The 6,000-nt window shown below is 48.8% G+C and overlaps 1 protein-coding gene across 1 annotated transcript in view; it reads left to right on the top strand.

Annotated features, from left to right (window-relative positions):
- The first annotated feature begins 6 nt into the window (after positions 1–6).
- The window catches only part of LOC133349965 (dachshund homolog 1-like), a 50,613-nt gene continuing 44,619 nt past the window's right edge, over positions 7–6,000 (top strand). Inside the window, exon 1 of the mRNA XM_061563879.1 lies at positions 7–21. The gene's annotated coding sequence lies outside the window, so the exon portion shown is untranslated. The remainder of the gene's footprint in view (positions 22–6,000) is intronic.

The following is a 6,000-nucleotide window of genomic DNA, read 5'->3' as shown; positions in this document are numbered from 1 at the left end:
CGGCTCGACGCGGGCCTCAAGGTAACCGCGGCGGCCGGTGGGGGGGGGGGAGACGACGCGACGGGCATCGTCGTCGTCATCATCATCACCCTCCACACCGACACAACAACCACCACCCCACCCCCCTTCGTCCCCACGCCAGCCCAGACACCCTCCCCCACCCCAAATAAAATCTCAGCCGCGTCGCCACCGCCCCCCTCGTGGTTGCCTCCCGCTCTGCAGCTGCGTGATGATGATGCTGCTGATGATGTTGCTGCTTATGATGTTGCTGTGCCTGCTGATGATGCTGCTGCTGATGATGCTGCTGCTTATGATGCTGCTGTGCCTGCTGATGATGATGCTGCTGATGATGCTGCTGCTTATGATGCTGCTGTGCCTGCTGATGATGATGCTGCTGATGATGGTGCTGCTTATGATGCTGCTGCTGCGCCTGCTGATGATAATGCTGCTGCTGCTCTTGCAGGAGGATGATGCTCCTGCTGATGATGCTGCTGCTTATGATACTGCTGTGCCTGCTGATGATGATGCTGCTGATGATGTTGCTGCTTATGATGCTGCTGCTGCGCCTGCTGATGATAATGCTGCTGCTGCTCTTGCAGGAGGATGATGCTCCTGCTGATGATGCTGCTGCTTATGATGCTGCTGTGCCTGCTGATGATGATTCTGCTGATGATGGTGCTGCTTATGATGCTGCTGCTGCGCCTGCTGATGATAATGCTGCTGCTGCTCTGCAGGAGGATGATGCTCCTGCTGATGATGCTGCTTATGATGCTGCTGTGCCTTGATGATGATGCTGCTGATGCTGCTGCTTATGATGCTACTGCTCCTGCTGATGATGATAATGCTGCTGCTCTTGCAGGAGGATGCTGCTGCTGCTTGTTGCGTGCTGCTCCTGCTGATGATGCTAATGCTGCTGATGATGCTCTTGCAGGAGGATGCTGCTGCTGCTTGTGTGCTGCTGCTTATGATGCTGCTGTGCCTGCTGATGATAATGCTGCTGCTGCTCTTGCAGGAGGATGCTGCTGCTGCTGATGATGATGCTGCTGTTTCTGCTGCTGCTGTTGCTGCTAATGCTACTGATAATGCTGCTGCTGATGATGCTGCTGCTCCTCCTGATGATAATAATGCTGCTGCTGCTCTTGCAGGAGGATGATGCTGCTGCTGCTGCTGTTTCTGCTGCTGCTGCTGTTGCTGCTAATGCTACTGATAATGCTGCTGCTGATGATGCTGCTGCTCCTCCTGCTGATGATAATGCTGGCTCTTGCAGGAGGATGCTGCTGCTTGTTGTGTGCTGCTCCTGCTGATGATGCTAATGCTACTGATGATGCTCTTGCAGGAGGATGCTGCTGCTTGTGTGCTGCTCCTGCTGATGATGATGCTAATGCTGCTGATGATGCTCTTGCAGGAGGATGATGCTGCTTGTTGTGTGCTGCTGCTGCTGATGATGCTAATGCTGCTGATGATGCTCTTGCAGGAGGATGCTGCTGCTGCTTGTGTGCTGCCCTGCTGATGATGCTAAAATGCTGCTGAATGATTGTCTTCTTGCAGGAGGATGGATGGCCTGCTTGTTGTGTGTCCTGCTAGCTGAATGAGATAATGCTGCTGCTTGTTGTGTGCTGCTCCTCCTCTCCGGGTGGCTTGATGCATTGATTAACATGCTGCTGATGGTGCTCTTGCAGGAGGAGGACTGCTGCTGCTGCTTGTTGTGTGCTGCGTGCTGCTGCAAACGCGCGATGAGCAAGGGCCTGGCATTGCAAGGGCAGCGCGTAGCAGGCAGGGCAAGCTGCCCTTAGCGGCTCGCTCTCCCCTTGCTGCTCTCTCCTCTCGTCTCTCCTCGCTCTCTGTTCCTCTCTCCTCTTGTCCTCTCTCTCTTTCCTCTCATCCCTTTATACTCGCAGAGATCGAGAAAGGAAAGACGCGGACAGCAAGAGCCACGGCCGCTGCTTGCAAGGCCGGCCTGAAGGAATTGCCATCTATTTGTTTATTATTTGGAGATTGTGTCGTGCGATCCCATCGGCTCGCTCCTCACCATCATCTGACAGGGGGGTGGCGGTGGGAGGGGGTGGGTGATTAATAATACACGAGGATGGGTTAATGAAAACTACACGCTAATGGATTGTAATTGAAATGCATTGTGTTCGTATTGCCGTGTAGATCCGAATTAAATATTCAAAACATTGCTCAATAACATTGCCCTGAAGAGGACAAGTGGCGTAATTGGTGACGTTTCGGGCAATCGTCGTCCTTCAAAGCGGAGGCACAGAGAGGTGGCCACACGGGCTTGAGTGATAATAGTTGGGAGAATGCATTCGTATCCACCATGGTGCCCTGGTAGACAATTTTCTTTTCAAGGCCATTTATTTTTTATTGTAAAATAAATTTATGATAGAGATAACCTCTCTGTCTCATATGAAGAAGGGGCTAATGCCCGAGATGTCATGTAGTGTATATATATATATATGTTTTCCTCTTGAGGGTAGTGTTATTGACGAATGTCTAATATGAGCCACCTTCTGATATACCTATGACGATAAACTTGACACGTCAATAACACAAAGAGGCTTTAAAAGGAAAATTATGAAAAGCAGGCGACGTTTCGGGCATTAGCTCTAATCTTCACAATACGTAGAGAGGCCAGAGATAGAGTTTAGTTTTATTGTTAATTGTGCTTGTGCCAATGCAGCAGTAACACCATTTACATGGTTTAAATTATATAATGCCATTATATTACGTTTACATCCAAATTGGTATAATAATCAATCAGCTGCGCTCAGTCCACTTCTGGATGAAGGCCTCCCCGTGCCTACGATGTCAGAATCAGCATCTTTATTCAGACTGGAGGAATCCGATGAGCTATGAATCTCTTTTGTTTTCTACAGATGCCCTGTGGGGACGCGTCAGGAAGTTACAACAATACAAAATATAAGAATAGGTTTGACCCTTTCTGGCAATGAAACAGGTGTTAAGATGTTAAAACACCAAACTGAAACCTTTTGCAAGGAATCCTGTCTGCATGAACCACATATACTATGAGAGCATGTGGTTTTTTATGCATGTTCACAACTATATGTGGTTAATGCAGACATGATTCCTTGCAAAAGGTTTCAGTTTGGTGGTTTAACATCTTAACACCTGTTTTATTACTCTTTGGTTCTTTCGGTAAAGTCACGTAGGTATAAAATAAAATAAATTAAATCAGGACGTTTCAGGCGCAACACAAGCGTCCGTCATCAGGTGGGACAACCGCAGCAAGAAACAATTGCTGAAGTGGGCAAAAGGGGTGCTTGTATCAAGAGGCCATATAGGTAAGGGGGGGTGGGGGGTAAAACCTATTCTGAAATTTTGATACTAACAATATAAAACCGATAGGAGTGCAAAAACACCAATAGGAATGTAACAATCCACATCGAACCCGCACATCAACTGATTCCATTGCTCCATCTCCTCAGGGGACGTGATGTCTTGACGCATTGCATCCGTTCAGTAACAATAATTAAGATGAAAATTATATTATAATACTATTACTCTATTAGAAAACTGTTTTGCTGGCAGGCAGGAGGGAGGGATGGGCAGTCACGTCCACAGGATGTGTGGGCTGCCAGTTGTTTTAAAGATTATAACACGGCAATCCATTTATAGACACCTCACTAAAATAATAGCGATAAATTTGAGAAATATATATTTGATTCCAAAGCCTCTACTCGTCTCCCACCAGTGCACGTGCATTCAGTATTTTAACTCTCTCCCCCATCGCTTTCACGATGTTGAGAATGCCTTAATCATCAGCTGTGATCAATCTCCTGCTGGACAAATGCCTTCCCAAGCTGTGGCGGTCCCCTCTTAGTTCTGCGATTCAGTAGTCGGCCCTGCACTTGTACATGAGCCAGTCCCATCGAATCCTATCTCCCCGCTGGCTGTCTTCTTTGGCCGCAAACCCTCCTTTGGCCGCCACTCAGTAGTTATTCTCGCCCACCAGCCGTCCTCTCGTCTAGCCGATGTGCCCACTTTTCTTAACGGTCAAGAATTTCATCTTTAACGGACGCATGAATAATATATCCTTCGTGATAATATTTCGTGAGCCATGTTCTGATGGGCTCGTGTGCTGGATTGTTGCACCGCAGGACTGTGGGAGATGGCGACGGTTTGGGGGTGGGGGTCATCATCCAGCAGCGGATTGGTCACAGCTGCTGCTGCTGCGCCGGATGCTTGTTTATCGTATTGTATCTCAGCTGTAAACATTGCAGGCCGCTGCGTGATCATCTGGTTTTGTTGTCGGTGTGTGCGTGTGGCTCCTTGTTTCACGATGTATGTCACCCAGCCACATCAGCAAATTATTGACAGCTGCAGCACACAACAACAACAACCGCTACAACAACAAAGCGGCAAACAAACAGGAAGAACTTTAGGGTGGTGGGTGTGTAGGGAACGGTGGGGTGGGGTTCAGTGGGGGGTGTGGGGGGTGGTTAGGCGAGTGGTGGATAGAAAGAAAATCAAATCAATGCGCGCCTAACGCCAATGATTTAATAAAAAAACAAACGGAACCGGACAAAGATGCGGCGTTTTCTTTCCCGCGGATGACATCAAAGGAGCGCGGGTGATCTATAATTGGTATGCCGCGTGGCACAGCCATCCTTGATGGAGTGGGCACATCAGCAGTATCTGTGGCCTGAGTCAGCCAAAAAAATGCCGCTATTGACAGCCTTGTCTGCGGCAAATATTGGCACGGGTGACAAATGGCTCGTCTTCGCTCATATTTAATTCCGTTCTTGTTTACCCGTTAAGAGCTATCACTTTGCGTTTCTTGTTTTTTTTCCAGGCTTCCTTCCATGGGGGAGGCTGGGCGTGTGATGATTAGACTCTTATAAGCTGGGTTACGGTTGTGGGGTGGGGTGGTAGCGGTTGACGGTGGTGGGTGGATGGAATGTATTTATCTTTTTTGTTTATTTTTTTTCGGTAAACAAGATTAAATCGGCTGCGGTGTATCGCGAGGAGCCAATCGTAGATCACGGACGGCCTCGGCCGTAATCCGTTTAGGCTCGGCGGCGTGCATTTGTCACATCTCTCAAGTGAAGGGGGCCATTACTGCGCGATGGCGGGTATTATAACGCGTCCGATCGTGGCGGCACGTGAGCGGGCGACGAGCTCATTGGAAGCGACACGTTCTCACGGTGTGCCGAGCCGCTCCCGAAACACTTAGGCGAACAACGCATGTACGCAGACGAATGGACGAGTGAGCGAGCGAACAAATGAACGGACGAACGGACGGATGGCAAATGTGGTGCCAGATGGATCTGTGCAGGGCCCTCCCCTTGCCTCCCCTCCACGTAGCGAACCTGTGATTAATTAGAGGCTGCGAATTAAAACATCACAGTGCACACGGCGCGAGCAGAACGCCTGTCTGCCTGTCCAAGTGTCGGCACAAGTGTCATCTGGCTGTCTAGCTGAATGTCTGTCTGACCAGCTGGCTGTCTTGTCTGTCTATAGGACTGTTCGCCTGTCTCTTCATGTGTTTGGCTTTGTATCTATGTATCTATATCTGCCAACATGTATGGTTACTTGTCTGCCTGCTTGTTTGTCTATGTATCTGCCTTTCTACTTCTATGCACATATCTGTCTTAATATATATCTCTGTGTACGTAAACTCGTCAATTTATTTTGTGGTTTGCCTCTCTGTGTGCCTGTCGGCCTACTGGTCTGTCTACTTACTAATGTGTCCGTCTCACTTTCAAATTGTTTACCATCCAACCTGCCTCTCTGTCTTTGTCATTACATTTCTACACGTCTTGGCCTGAATATAATTTTTTTTATAGTTGTTAGCCTGCATGTCTTTCTGTCTGCCTTCCTTTTGCGCACCTGTCTGCTCACCGGTCTGCCTCTCCATCTGTCCGTGTCACCTCTGATGCCTCTACTCGCAACCACAAACCTCAATTCAAGTCACTGGCATTGGCTGCAGAGGCAGGGTCTGGCTTTCACTCTCGTTCATCTTTCCGTTTGTGTCTC

This window comes from Lethenteron reissneri, chromosome 32, assembly GCF_015708825.2.
Source record: "Lethenteron reissneri isolate LAM-NWPU_2019-01 chromosome 32, ASM1570882v1, whole genome shotgun sequence".
Classification (NCBI taxonomy): Eukaryota; Metazoa; Chordata; class Hyperoartia; order Petromyzontiformes; family Petromyzontidae; genus Lethenteron; species Lethenteron reissneri.
Note: the sequence above shows the minus strand (reverse complement) of the source record. Positions and strands in the feature narration are given on the sequence as shown.